We start from the raw sequence: 16,440 nt of genomic DNA on the forward strand, positions 1-16,440 counted from the left end.
TGGTAATTATTAAAGTAATTTTAATCGAACTGGGACCGTAATATTTAATTATATATATATATATATATATATATATATGTACGTATGTATGTATGTATGTGTGTTTGTGTGTGTGTGTGTGTGTATTTTAACCTACGATTATTAACTATTTGCCCTCTAAATAGGACATACCTGCATAAAAAGGTAAAGTGAAAGATATCATCGGCCCAGAAATGCATCCAGCAACCGTCAAGTTGTAACAGAATTTCGTTTAAAGTTTAAGGTACTTAAATTTAGCGTGCCTTTTAGGTTACTTTCTGCATTTAACTTATTATTTTTATAATTAACCTTCTTTATAAATAAACATACATACATCTACTATGGCTTTCTCTCCTACTATATATAGAACTATCCAGAAAATGCAAGTTTCTACATGTTTGGTCACAAAAAAATGAATGATTCCATACAATACAGACCATAGGAAATGATATCATAAGATTCAGCCTCTTAATAACATATACATATTTCTACAAGTTATCAGTACAGTGAACGCTAGCCATTAGGCCAGACCGTGCCCACAAATTCAGAACAAAGTTATCTCGCTTCAATAACTGAATCATCCCCGCTGTATGACACATTTCAGTGGAATGAGAAAAACGAAGAAACTTAAAGTATGGTTGTATATCGTCGCTGCGCCTCGAAGAACCGCTATGTGTTAAAACCACAACTTTTCAGGAGAAGCAAAAACTTCCGGACTCTAAAAATTTTGACGAATATACACGGAAATACTTAAAAAATATAATGAAATTGGTTCTGCGTATGTTATGCACTGGACATTGCTGTAGCTTGCTTCAACAGTATTATATTACTATTTTTGTGTTTACGTAGCATTTTTGCGCCTTTATAAGCACATAGAGGATTTGTATACATTAATCAATGCATACGTAATGAAACCCCTTTAATTTCAATCTATAATTTTTTCATTGTTGTGGCGAAACAATTAAATATTTACTTATGACATTATAAGGGACGCTGCCTCACAGTTTTCTGGTTTATTTGCACGACATAACTCATTTTCTTCAAAACTGTCACATAGCGATTCTTCGAGGCGTAGCGACGATATGCAGCATTACTCTGCTCAGAGTTTATCAGCTTGAGTTCCATACTTTGGGTAATACAAAAACAAGAATATCAGTCTGTCAGTCATGTTTGTACAGCATGATTACACTATTAACTCAATAAATTCCAAAATGTACCTCCGGGGAATACTTCAATTATCAGACAAAATTCTAGCCGCTTAGGTGTTGGTCCACAGATTGGTTTTTGCTTACTTTATTTGTCAGAAACCAAGCTATAGAGAAATAGGGTTGCCATATTTCAAAATTAAAAAAGCGGGGGCTTCTAAACCGTAAGTACTGATGTGAATTTGTGTATCACAAATACTGACCTGGGATCCTTCAGACCTTGTTAAGTGACAGTTCCAAAGTACTTTTCTAACGAAACTAAAGTAGAAGCAAATTTAGTTTTTGCCTTTCATGTTTCATAAAGTTCAACAAATGTGAATCTCGACTTGTAAAGTAAGTATTGCAGTAAGATATCTGTAACAGGCATGTAGCCAAGGGGTGGGTCCGCCCCCCCCCTTCGAGACCAGAAATGAAAAAAAAAAGTATGGACGAAACAAAAAGAAACGAGAAAAAAACAATCAGCGTTAAAAGTAAACAGCTACAGCAAGCGTTTGGTTACTCTTTCTTATGAGGAGCTTCGGGGGGGGGGGGAGGATCAAGTTAAAAATAAATGTTATTGTAAGAGAGCATTCCGAATTCCATCTAGATCCATGCTAATAATATGGACTACAAATGACGATCGATAAACCGGTTCTATCAGATAGACTCTCAGGTACAACTTAAGAAATGCCCACAATCACCAATAATATGGACTTGGCAACATAGATTCCAGTTACACTTGTAAAGAAATTTTCAATTTCGGAGCAACACTAATCCATTTTATAGAATGTCTTGACTGCCGAAAAAGATCTCGTTGCTATCCTTGACCACATTAAACAAAGAAGAAAAAGAAGAAGAAAGAAGACAACAAGAACGGAGTTCGAATAACCTCAGAAGACTATTTCTTTTTCAATACTTTTTAAAACATTCTTGTTCTCTAGATTTCTTCATAGTTTGTTATCAATGTATTAAAATACTTGTTAACATATCCTCATTTTATTGTCCTAACAAACCAATATCGGTATGTTGCCAATAAAATAGTTTAGATGGATCGAGCCCTTGGTATGTAATCACAGTATTTCATGTCCCGCCCCTTCTATTATAAAATCTTGGCTAAACGAACCAATATATGTTTCCAGCAGTCGTTCTTTCAGACAAAATGTTCCAGGGGGCACACTTAGTATTTTGGGGGACACTGCTGGTACTAATTTATTTACTATTATATTATAGACGTATTATTTTGGTCTCCTCCGGGGGGGCATTGTCAGAGCTCCGGGGGTGCAGTTACCCCCCCCCAAAAAAAACATGTCTGGAAGAAACACTGGAGTTTAGAATGATCGAGCGCCTGGTGTGATAACCACAGTATTTCGTGACGGATCCCCCCTATTACGAAATCCTGTCTACGTGCCTGTCTGTAATTGAAAGGATATCTGTAAACCGTTTTGCAAAAAAAAAAAAAAAAAAATGTATGGCAGATATTGTTCATACGGTATTTTCTCTAAGAAACACAAAATAAATTCTAAATTTTTATCACAAGAAAGGTACAACATATTTAGGAGTTTTGGGCCATCTCTTATACTGGAAATTGTCCTTCCCCATTCTTGTAGATTATGAAGACATGAATAATTCAAGTATGTTTGTAACAGCATCCACAAACGAATATTCATTCGTATAGAACCTACAGTATATTACATTAAAAACACATGAACTACAAAAAAAAAAAAAAAAAAAAAGTGCGTTAGGGTAAATCTTTTATTAGCAAACGGCTCTGCGCACGGCACATACTGGGCAAATAGCTCACAGCCTGAGCCTGAGCGTAAGTCTAAATTTAACTCAATCACGATTGAAATTAACAGAGAGATGTAGCGGTTTATGTTGAATATAACAATACTTTATCAACGAAGTCGTCTTAGATTTTTCTTCAATCCAAACAAAAGCTGGTGGTTTTTCGTGATTAAGAGATGACTAAGCAGGGGATTAATATAGAACCTGAAAATCGGGTGATAGCCACAAAAATCGGGTAATATGGCAACTCTATAGAGAAGAAGACAGGGGCGTAATCCACGGGGTAAAATCGAGTCTGGACCCCCTCACCAAAACTTCGTAGCTTGACTTACATTTTTACATTAAAAAAATACAAATAAAACTAATGATATGAAATGTGAACGTGAAATAAAAGCAAAGATAGTAATGGCGGAAGAAGTCTTTAAGAGAAAGAAAATACTATTTTGTTGGACTTTAAATAGAGTTGAGAAAATGACTACTAAAATACTTCGGGTGGAGTTCGGAAACATGAACATTACGCAAAAATTATTAAAAAACGTCTTTTAGCTTTCGAAGTGTGGGTGTGGAGAAGAATGGAGTGAATTAGCTGGGTGGAGCAGAAAACGAATGAGAGGATATTAGAAATGGTGAAAAAAGAACAATTTTAGATATTATTAAGAAGAGGAAGGGAAACTGGTTGAAACATTGAATAAGATCAACTGGATCATGAGAGAGGTGCTAGAGGGTATGGTGGCAGGAAAGAGAGGGAGAGGGTGAAGGTGGCTACAATTAAGGGACGAAGAGGTTAATGGAAGACCGTGGACCATGAAAGCTTTTGAGTTGCAGCAAGTAACCTGCCAATAAGGGCAGAATACCTATAATAATAATAATAATAATAATAATAATAATAATAATAATAATAATAATAATAATAATAATAATAATAATAATAATAATAATAATAATAATACTTGTTTAACAGAGAAATACTTGATATATACTAAAGATTTGACCCTACTCATCATGTGTACTATTTCTTTTCTGATCAAAAGAATCTAATGTTATCATCTTTTTCGTGAAAATAGAGGTGTCAGTACTTAAAAATTACCACCGTTTTTGTCTTCGGTTGTAGAATAACACCGTTCAATACTACATAAACATGGTGTCTTTTGTTATTGGATCGTCCGCAACCTTGGACCGCTCCCAACAAAAATTTCTGAGTTCGCGCCTCGAAGGAGAGTTACACTTTCTGAACCCTTTGTAGTGTCTTCAATGCTCTCCCAGCAAGAATCGAAACTCAGAGCTTGTGTATAAAGACACTCGCGATAGCCATTAAAACAAGGAAGAGAGCACTTGAGTTAATTCTAGATATTTAATATTTTAACATTCCGAACAAATCACGAGTAATTAAATTTCCATTTCGAAATATGGATTACGACTCGAACACAGATCTCTATTACAGACACGATGCCTTAGTGGTAGAGAGTTCACCTCTGGTCCGCGGGGTCCTTCGTTCGATTCCTACTCGCGCCAAGTGAGCTTTGTGTTGGACAAACACCGTGTGTGTGGGTTTTCTCGGGGTTCTGCCGTTTCCTCCCACTTTCTTCATTTCTCACCATCACCGTCTCCTTTAGCCTAGCCGGCATAATCGTGGGACGTAAAACTTAAAGATTTCATTTACTTAATTTCTTTTACAAAGAACAAGATTACTTATAGCAGCGATGGAAAGTCATTTGGAGTACTAAGGGACAAAGCTACACCAAATATAACCTTCTAGCATTAAAAATAAAATTTAGCTGATTGGATCTGACTTAAGGATCAATTTCAGCAGCAAGGCTATATGAGATGTGGACCTACAGCTTAAGGTGAGATCCGAACCATGTGAGCTTCCGTTCCGAAGCCATTTACATTAACCATCTATCACAAGGGAGCTCTGATCGAAATTTGTCCTTACCAGGAGATTGTCTTTTCTGAATTTTTCATTTTTAGAAAAAAAAATAATGCTACTATCCTGCAAAGTTATTAATGAATTATCTATATATATAAAAGAGAACGTACAAATCCTTTGTTAGCTCATCACGCTAATACGGCTGAACCAATTTCTTTCATTTTTGGGGGGTTATTAAGATTTGGACCCTAGATGGTTTTTATCATATCACTTTAATTTTTAATTACCAGTGTCTTGAGATAATTGACCATTCAAGTGTCCATAACGTAGAAATCCTTTGTTAGCTCATCATAGCTAAATCTAACCGTATTTATATGCAACCCACATGACCGTGTCACTCGGCGGGTTAACATAAATGACAGGCGATATAATGTTAACATTTACTGCAATCTTCTATGGTTTTTATCATATCACTTGAAAGCGAAAAAGTAAAAATTATCTAAGTAACAAAGTTTATTGCGTTCCGGGGTGACCCCAGCGAAGCGGGGTGAACGCTGCTAGTTTATTTATAAAATTGTGTTCAAATTCATTATATCCACTTACGAGAAAATAATAATTTTCGGTTAGAGATAAGTTTTTCTTATTATTGAATGTAGAGAAAGATTAGTATTAGAATTTAGATTTCTGGGCTTTCGGCATCTATGGCCATGTTAGCCCATCACTAGGATTAGGATTAGAATTTAGATTTCTGGGCTTACAGCATCTATGGCCATGTTAGCCTGTCACTAGGATTAGAATTTAGATTTCTGGGCTTTCGGCATCTATGGCCATGTTAGCCCATCACTAGGATTAGGATTAGAATTTAGATTTCTGGGCTTACAGCATCTATGGCCATGTTAGCCCGTCACTAGGATTAGAATTTAGATTTCTGGGCTTTCGGCATCTATGGCCATGTTAGCCCGTCACTAGGATTAGAATTTAGATTTCTGGGCTTTCGGCATCTATGGTCATGTTAGCCCGTCATTAGGATTAGGATTAGAATTTAGATTTCTGGGCTTTCGGCATTTATGGCCATGTTAGCCCGACACGTATGAGGGACGACGTTTCTCGGTGATCACACTATCCGAGGAAAGGGGAGAAAGGAAGGATTGGGGAAGGAAGGAAGAAAGCGGTCTGGGACCATTGCGTGAGATACCATCTCGGCATTTGCCTGGCGTGAATGAGGAAAGCCCAGAAAAACCTCACTCAGGATGGATGGTCACAAAAAGCTTTTACACTTTTTCGACCGAGTGTCCCCACCGGGAATTGAACCCATGTCGGTTAATTAGTGTTATAATGTGAAGTTTAATAAGAGTTCACTTGAGGATTAATTTCATCGCAACAGGCATGGTTTTTCGCATAGTAGCAACTTTTCGGTTGAGCTCTTTCGTGGCTAAGCGATTAGCGCACACGCCTTTGGCGTGGGAGACCCGCGTTCGATTCCCGGCAGGAGCTTATGGTTCAGATTCCACGATAATCAGTAGATACCGTCTCATATAGCCTCGCTGCTGAAAAGAGACGTTGATCTGAAATTCAACTCAAACAATTTTTAGGTTTTTAAAAAAACGTTTTTCTCGAAAAGTGCACATGAGAATCTACGTTTATCTACATTATTTTCTTTGACTCAATGGCAGCTATCCATTTGTATGTCTTATGTATGGACTTATTTCGTGGAGAGGCACGATGACTCAATGATAAAACGCTTACCTCTGAAGCGTTGGGCCCCTGGTTCGATCCTCGTAGAAGTAAATTTGTGTGAGAAACATAGTGTCCGTGGGTTTTCTCGGGATATTCCCGTCTCCTCCCACATTATCATTCCACCATATATTCCATTATTATTCACTTTATCCGTCCTCCTTTATCCGTCTCCCTTACCCTAAAGTGCATTAGCCTGGGACGTTAAACAAAGATTTCATTTTTTGTAAACGCTAGCAATCATAATAATATAGAGTTTTATCAGCAAACTGTTTCGTATTGTTAACGCATTTTGCAAGCCAACCCATCCGCCATTCTTATTTATTTATTTGTATTATAAATTGAGAATTATACTACAAGCCAAGTAAATAATAATGTAAATCGTGAAGAATCATGCAGTTTTCAAAGCATTTCGTCCCCGTAACTCTGAAGAAGGCAAAACTATGATGGCTAAAGATTACGAAATGTATACTTTCATCGACGATAGGAGTTAAGGAACCACTGTAAAAAAAAAAAAAAAAAAAAAAAACAACTGTTTTTTATGTTTGTTTTTTTTAAATGTAAGTTTCATATGTAAAAATATCAAAGAAACCATATCGTTGAACGTATGAAAGCCGATTTTCAATGTATTTGTGTATGGTTCTTCAGATATACGAATTCGTATTCTTTCCCTGCATTCAGTGGCCTCGGGTAGTGTAGTCGTTAACTCTCTCATCTTTGGTACGAACGGTCCCGAGTTCATTTCCCGGTGGGAACACTCGGTCGAAAAAAATATAAAAGCTTTTTCAGTACAGCCATTATGTGTAAGATTTTCCTGTGTTTTCCGCATTCACACCAAGCAAATGTCAGGGTGGTACCTAACATATAGATCCCAGACCACTTCCTTCCTTCCCTTTCCTCGGAAAGTGTGATTACCGAGGGACGTCATCCCTCATATATGATGGGCTAACATAGCTATAGATGCCGAAAGCCCAGAAATCTAATTCCTAATCCTAATGATAGTGACAGGCTAACATGGCCATAGATGCCGAAAGCCCAGAAATCTAATTCCTAATTCTAATCCTAGTGACGGGCTAACATGGCCATAGATGCCGAAAGCCCAGAAATCTAATTCCTAATTCTAATCCTAGTGACGGGTTAACATAGCTATAGATGCCGAAAGCCCAGAAATCTAATTCCTAATCCTAATGCTAGTGACGGGCTAACATAGCTATAGATGCCGAAAGCCCAGAAATCTAATTCCTAATCCTAATGCTAGTGACGGGCTAACATGACCATAGATGCCGAACGCCCAGAAATCTAAATTCTAATCCTAATCCTAGTGACGGGCTAACATGGCCATAGATGCCGAAAGCCCAGAAATCTAATTTCTAATCTTAATCCTAGAGACGAGCTAACATGACCATAGATGCTGAAAGCCCAGAAATCTAATTCCTAATCCTAATTCTAATCCTAATAAGCTGACAATATACTTTACGAGATATTGCCCAAAATGATTATTAAATCCACAATTTTATTTATCTCTTTTTATTTTGCTATAATATTGTGCGAAGATAAGACACATATGAGTTAATAAATCACGTCGAATCGAGTAAGTGTACATACTTGAGGATAAATTATCATGCGTAGTTTCCGAGAAAACCAACAAAATTATCTTTTTCTAAAATGTTGCCAAAAAAGTCGTTTGTTGCCAATAATAATCTTATAATGCTGGAATAGGTTATTTATTTATGGAAAATATTTGAAGCGTTACGTTATTCAGCTACAAATCGTAGTAACATTTTTCTCGCTCCTAACCAGGTGGGCACACAGAAATTTTTGTTGGGAGGGGTCCCAACTTTGGGGGAAGGGGTCCAAAGCTACAAGCCAGTACTACAAGTCCATATAGTATTGAATGGGTATTATTCTACCCCCCCTTCCAAAATAAGAGGATAAGTAATTGTAAAATATTTCCATCTATATTTTCAAAAAAAAGTTTAGAATTTTCAAAGAGTATTTCCAGAATGAATTTAAAATGAATTAATTCTTTTTTGAAATTTATCTGAAATTGTATATTAAATTTAGTTGATTAAATTTAATAGATAGTATACTTACATATTTGTAACCTGCGTTTTAGGGGATCTATTGAATTAGCAAGATTGACCTGGTACTTTTTATCACTGTATATATATATATATATATATATATATATATATATATATATATATATATATATATATATATATATATATATATATATATATATACACTGAAAATTCAGGTATAACAAGTGTCCCGCATTTACTATTTGGTATCAAAATGTTTACCATCCTCTTAGGTATTAATCAACACCAATATGATCTCTGTATGACTTACGGTTCCTGAGATATGGCTCCTTAAATCTGCCGAAATCGGAACTTTTATGGGCAATATCTCGGGATCGGTAAGGGTGACACGAAAAATTCCATCACTTCTTTCAGATAGTTTTTGATGCTCTATCGCAGCACTTCCCAACCTTTTTCAACTTGCGGCACACTACGGGTGTAACTTGAATTCTCGCGGCACACTCATAGATATGATTATTATTATTTGCAAATATATATAAAATACCATGGTAATTTTTTTTCTGTGATTACTGATGATCTTCTCACAGAGATGAAAGCTCGATCACTGGTTTTCTCCTGTGATAATTCATTATGCTTATTTTTTATTCTAATTTTAAAATAGAAAACAATTGGAATGAAATATAGGACTCAGATTTAAAAAAATACTCTTTCTCTTTCGAAAACTGTATCCAATCTTTCACTAAGAACGAAGGTCACTAAATAACGAACGAACAAACAAATGTCTTGTACTTTTAACTTTGCTGTTTTAACCAAAACCGGTGCATATTATTACAATCACACAGCTTGCGATGCGTCGAAGTCAAAACACACCTCTTGAACAAAGTGTTGTTCTGTCATTCACGTGCGAATGAGTGTTCTACGAACGTTCACTTGACGCGTACCGTACAAGTGCTTCCATTTCTTGGTGTTAGTATGACTCTCAATTGAAGCGTAACATAGCAGCTAACCGTGGAAATGTGTACGAGCCGAAATACTTTCTGCTACACGGTAATAGATGTAGAATAATATATTACAATTACAGTATTTTTCCATGGTAGAAATTCATAGTAATGTGAAATATAAAAATATACATTTGTTTCCCTATGTCTTGCAATTTGGTTGCTATAGAATTAATAATTTTGTTTCGATTTCCTCGCGGCACACTGGTTGAGAAACGCTGCTCTATCGAATGGAGGACTCTAAATTGAAAAAATCGTAAATAACAGACACACAAACACACATCCAGAAACAAACACAGACATAGAGACTTGAGTAACAAACTTTTTATATCCGTTGAAAATGATTGAGTATTTTTGTAAGAGAAAATACAGATGTAGTGTTTAAGATAAAGTTTTCATGCAGCATCAATGATTTCGCTGTTACACAAATATATATTTATTAAGAAAGTGTATGAATGTATGTTGAGTAAGGAAGTTTTATAGCATGGACCACTCATGGGAGCGTCTCTAGTACTAACAGTAAGACACATTTTGAATGTAATAAGAAGGGTGCATTGCTTGACTTTGAAATATGCGTTAAAATAATACAAAACTTTCATGATCACATAAAAAAAAATATTTTGCAGTGTAGGATAAAAAGATAAGCGTCGGAGGTAGTTAAAAAAGAAAAAAAGAAGTAAGTTTTGCTCTCACCTGGATTTGAACCCAGCACCACCAGCGCGCTTTAAAAAGTTTCGTCAGAGGAGAAACAAGAGATAACAGAAACTGTTGCTTTGTGTATATAGTCTCCAACCTCGTTTGTCACTTGTTAATAATTTGTTTCTTGAGATGTCACAGTTATTGTTAACCAAAAAAAGTACTTTTGATACCCTTTTTCAATGAGCCGTGCCTTTGTCCTGCTGATGGGCTTAATTGGTGACCACTGACCAAACTTTTGCCGATCCTCCAGACTCTTATAAACAGTGCTGCGGCCGGTCGGACGGGGTAGTTCGCGTGCGCGTATACCTGTTGCAGTCAGGGGGATAAGAATAGTTGTGCGCATGCCCGGACTCTTGAGAGTGGCGCGCGCGAAAGACAGAGAGTATGGTGGAGAGGGTATGAAATGAGAGGCGGCGTGTGTGTGTGTGTATGTATACGGGGTGAAGGGATGTCCAACTAAGCTAACATGAGTGGGTATCGACAGTGTGGAAAGGAGGCAAATTCACTTAATTGCCGACAATTATTTCTACCACGATAGACTCCCTGCTTCCCCCTCCCGGTCGTCGTCTTCTCTCCCACTTTCTTTCTTTCTTTCTCACAGTCTAGTTCGTTCGCTCGCGCCGACATATTCGCGCGCCACCAGACATTTATTGATACGAAAAAGCCATCAGCACTAAGAACACAGATTGAGTGTTAGCAACGATTGGACAAATGATTCCTCTAAGAAATCTCTTGCAGTTGTGATAGAAGCTTCTAAAGATATTAAAACATTATCTTAATAATGTTAAAAATTACGAAAGCTATAATGACAATATGACAAGGTTGAAATAGGTTTAATATTACAAATGACATGAACTAAAAGATTAACCGTATCCGCTGGTCTAGTGGGCGGCGCGTGTGCATTTGATGATCGAGGTCCTGGATAAGTCTATGATTTAAGTCCTGCAACACCAATGCTAATAAAGTGGGCTTCTAGCTTCACGACCGTGGCTTCAATCAGTGTTCAGCCATAACACTGTCACACCACTAGGAGAGGTGGATTACAGGATCACGTCGCCGATCCCGACGATAAATGGCCATCGGATTCAGGCTCACTTCTTTCAACTGGGTTCGCACTTACTTGCGCTCGGGTTCAATTCTCTCAACTGGGCTCGCACTCACTTGCACTCGGGTTGAATTCTCTCAAATGGGCTCGCACTCACTTGCGCTCGGGCTCAATTCTCTCAACTGGACTCACACACACTTGCGCTCGGGTTGAATTCTCTCAACTAGGCTCGCACTCATCTGCGCTCAGGTTGAATTCTCTCAAATGGGCTCGCACTCACTTGCGCTCGGGCTCAATTCTCTCAACTGGGCTTGCACTCACTTGGACTCGCGCCTTCTTCCCTCAACTAGGCTCGCCTTCAATCGCGCTCGGGCTCACTTCCCTCATTTGGGTTCACAGTCACGTGGGCTCACGCTCTCTTATTTAATTGGGACTCGGGCTCACTCGGGATCGCACTTAATTATTGAGCCCGAACCTGGTTGAGCTCGAAAGCATAAGGCTCGCGAGTTTGGACACATATGTTCTCGACACATGCGCGTACCCACAATTTTCAGTTTTGGTTTTAGGAGTGCAATATTACATGACACTACATCTATGTATAATTAAACTCGTTCGATAAATAATTATATCAAGTACTTCCACGTATATTCTCCGGGGAAAATGATAGAACTTCATTTGTTTTTATAAAACTAGAAAGTGTAGAGCCGTAGTGTAAAATCAAATCTTTAGGCCACATCAACCATTTCTCTGCTAAAGCAAGTATAGTTTTTATGGAGAAGGTGCGTAAACATGTCTGTCGAGCTTCTAAGTTTAATGTGCTAAAGACCGGGTGAACTCAATGTGAGCGCGCCCCTAGTGAAGACAAAATGTTAAAACAGCTTTGAAGTTTTGAGGCGAGGTAGACTCCATCCCAACAAGATGTCTCGGCTTCAATGCATTGGCGTAACTAAGATATTTTGCTTCGGGGAGTGACAATATCCTTTTTCTTCTGAGAATTGAAAGTACCTTTCACACTGTTAAAAATAATTTCTTAAATTTGAGAAACCGTTTCTTATCTTTACCGAAACCATATTTTCTTAGAAATGAGATTTGGCAATTCTCATTCATAAGGAAAGTAACCGTATATTTTCTCGTTCAGCTTTATACAACCTCGTGTAGTTTTCTTCATTTCTCATTAATGAGAGTTTTAAACTCTTGTTTCTAAGAAAAGATACTCTCGGTGTACATATAAGAAACGGTTTCTCAGATTTAAGAAAGTATCTTTATCAGTGCAAGAATCACAGTTTCAATCTGTAGTCCAATATATTCTAGGGGCACTTGTGCTCTCTTTAGTTACGTTTATGGTCGATTTTTAAAGCAATAGTAGGCTACCGGAGTTTAAATCCTATTTTAAATTGAAAGTCTTACATAACTTCGTTACAGTCAAATAAAGTAAATAATGTCGATGTACGTTAATATTCATTTCGACCATTTTTCCACCTTACGAGAATTACATAAATATCGTACGAGTAAATTTATTTTGCTGCTGAACATTCAAATACTGCTGGACATTCCCACTTACCCCTCCCCCTGCCCCTTGTTCCCACACGTCATTTTGATTCCTAACAAAAAAAGCGACATATATTTCATGCCATTGTTAACAATTGATTGAAATATTTTATACTGGGTAGTGCTCGGTATTTGTTTCCCTGCTTTTTCAATATAGGTAATAGGGTATTACAACGATATTGTATATCTATGCGATAAATTTCTTCCATTTTCGTATCTTGATTTTGGGCAACGGTGCGCAAACGTACACAATCTGTTGAGTAGAAGAAGAAGAAGAAAAGAGATAATACGTTGTTGATTCTAAATACAGTGAAACCTGTCTATGTTGGCCACCATCGGTTCCATCGAAAATGGCCAACTTAGACAGGTGGCCAACTTACAAAAAATAAGTGTGATTTGTGTATTTTTAGAATAGGATTTCTAGTATTACTTGATTGTAAAATTTTGATAAGCAGTGGCACTACAGCTACTTATAAATAATGTATAGAGAGTAATCATAAAAATATACAGTACTAGAAAATACTACCATAGTACGCAAGAGCGCCGATTTCTCTGTAAATTTGAGAGGGGGGCATTCAGATGCAGAAGGTATATATATATGAAGATTTTAAGATAAATTGCACTCAAATTATACCAAATATTGTATACTCATAAATAAAATCGGGGCCACATGAGCTTTGGGGGCCCGGGCACCCTCAGTCTCCCCAGGATCGGCGCTCTTGATAGTATGTTTAATATATATGCATACCTTTCTCTTCCTGAAAACTAGTCTGGTACATTGGATTATTCGGATTGAAAACACAATAACACAAACAACCATGAAATAGAAGTGTATGTACGCAGTTTATTGAAATTGATATTATAGCACACTGACAAGTATACCTTACGTTTGGGTGAATCGAGTTGCTGACTGAGACACATATGAGAAAGTAGTACTAAATTTGGTCAGTATTTCAGTGAAGTTGTAGGTGCGAAACTCCAGGGGTTTAGGAGATGCAGCTACCAGAACATCACATGGAAGTACAGAATAGACTTCATACAGTTGGAGATAAAAGCTTTGTAATACCTCTTGTAACGACAAAAGGTGAATAACAAATATATGAGTACATATTAGGACTAGGGGAAAGTCATATAGTAAGGGTATACTTGACGGCGGCCATCTTGAAATCCGCCATTTTGAATTAAGGTTAAGTTTTTAAAATAGGAATAGGGTCATGTGATACATGATTTAAGGCTCAAATTTAATCAGAAGAACAATGGTGACGTTAATTTTGATTTACGCGCAATTGGTAAAAAGTTACGGGGAAATTAAATATTGTTGCAGCATATGTACAGGTATGTCCTTTAACCAACCTTGTAAATTTTGTGTTAATGATAATAATTAAATAAAAAGCAGGTGGATAAATATTATGTCTATGGTAAGAGTTGCTTTGATGGCGGCCATGTTCACATCCGCCATTTTGAATCAGACAAAAGTTTTAAACAAAACGCATAACAGTGACACCTTATTAATAGCAAATTTTACCATAAATCCAACGGTATAACCATTTTTGCTTTATCATTAACCAGCACAAAATTAAATGGGAATAGAGTAATGCAATAGATAACTTCGGGCTAGAAGTTAATCAGAAATACACAAAATTTACAAGGTGGGGTAAATGACTAATACCTGTACATATTCTATGCTGCAACAATATTTAATTTAATCATGTACTGTATATTATGATTACTCTATATACATTATTTAAAAATAGCTGTCGTGCCATTGCTTATTAAAATTTTACAATCAAATAATACCAGAAATTGTATTCCAAAAATATACCAATCACATTTAGTTTCTGTAAGTTGGCCACCTGCCTAAGTTGGCCACTTTTCAATGGAACCGATGGGGGCCAACATAGACAGGTTTCACAGTATACTGCTTCTCGATTAAGGAAAAATAGTTTTTCATAAGATTGAAATTTGTTGAAATTGAAACAAAAAGTAGCACACGCCATACATAAGTTTAATTTCTATATTATTTATTATTTGTTTTAGTAGTATTTTCATTAACAATACAACGTAGGAAATTCAGACGGGAAATGGGATTTTTTGCCTCTCGGTATGAGATAATTTTTAGCGTTTCAGGTTTACATCATTGTTGGTAAGTATTATTTGGACGTGTTTTGCCGTTAAATGCTAACAATGTTACAGAATAGACCAGCGTTTCCCAACCTTTTTCAACTTGCGGCACACTACGGGTGTAACTTGAATTCTCGCGGCACACTCATAGATATTATTATTAGTAGTAGTAGTAGTAGTAAATAGAAAATACGGTGGTATTTTTTTGTGTGATTACTGACCTCTTTCTCACAGAGAAGAAAGCTCGATCACTAGTTTTCCCCCATCGTAAATCATTATACTTATTTTTCATTGTAATTCAAAATTAGAAAACAATTCCAATGAAATATAGAACTCAGGCTTTTAAAAAAATACACTTTCTTTTTGAGAACAGTATCCAACCTTTCACTAAGGAAAATCACTAAATAACAAACGAACAAACAAATCTCTTGTATTTTTAAAACAAATGCAGGTAATTTGTATGAATGTTTGCTTTGTCGAAAGGGTAGAATGAGATTTTAAAATTTCAAGTTATGAAATAACCTGTAACAATAAAGAAGTAATAATGATCATAACAGTGATAATAAATACTTTTTTTGAACACTAAAAATGTACAGACAAGTAACACAGTGTGAAACGTATAATTTATTAGCATGGTTAATATACGTCACAATTTTTAAATATTAATAAAATTCTGTTTTCGAAATACAGTCTGTGTAGTAGTAATGTATGTACAATAATATATTACAATTATAGTATTTTTTCCATTGTAGAGGTTCATAGTAGTGTGAAATACAAATACACATTTTTCCTGTCTTGTAATTTGGTTACTATATAATTAATAATTTTGTTTTCATTTCCTCGCGGCACACCAGCGGCCCATTCGCGGCACACCGGTTGGGAAACGCTGGAATAGACAGATTGTTTTGAAACAGTTACTAGCATTAATTACCCGGATCGCTTCGTTAAAATAAAAAAATAAAATTAGTAATATGTTCCGTTAGTAATTCACTTTTCAGACCTACTATTTATTACTGAAGCGCTCAGTTATATATATATATATATATATATATATATATATATATATATATATATATATATATATATATATATATATATATATCGCCCCTGTCCCAAGTTGCGGGGCTTAATTTGAATTTAAACGGGATCAAAAGTATCACTGTTCATCTCAGTGACCCCGAAAACTATGGATTTGACACTAATATCGGTCGTTTTCGACCATTTTTGTATAGCAATCCTCTCACTGCCCGGTAGGTGTGCCAGGGAGTCTTGCCCACAAAGTACTGTCTTCTAAACTGTAATTATTGTGTGTACAAAAGATTGGTTAAAATTGCTCCACGCGTTCAAGAGTTATTGAGGAACATACATATATACATACATTTGTATACAGTTTACT

At 36.3% G+C, this 16,440-nt stretch overlaps 1 protein-coding gene across 1 annotated transcript in view; it reads right to left on the reverse strand.

Annotated features, from left to right (window-relative positions):
• LOC145684374 (chordin-like protein 1) overlaps window positions 1–10,538 on the reverse strand; it is a 268,863-nt gene extending 258,325 nt beyond the window's left edge. Inside the window, exon 1 of the mRNA XM_081756620.1 lies at window positions 10,325–10,538. The gene's annotated coding sequence lies outside the window, so the exon portion shown is untranslated. The remainder of the gene's footprint in view (window positions 1–10,324) is intronic.
• Between the last annotated feature and the right edge of the window lie 5,902 nt (window positions 10,539–16,440).

Source organism: Thermobia domestica, chromosome 4 (assembly GCF_964235325.1).
Source record: "Thermobia domestica chromosome 4, izTheDome1.hap1.1, whole genome shotgun sequence".
NCBI classification, from domain to species: domain Eukaryota; kingdom Metazoa; phylum Arthropoda; class Insecta; order Zygentoma; family Lepismatidae; genus Thermobia; species Thermobia domestica.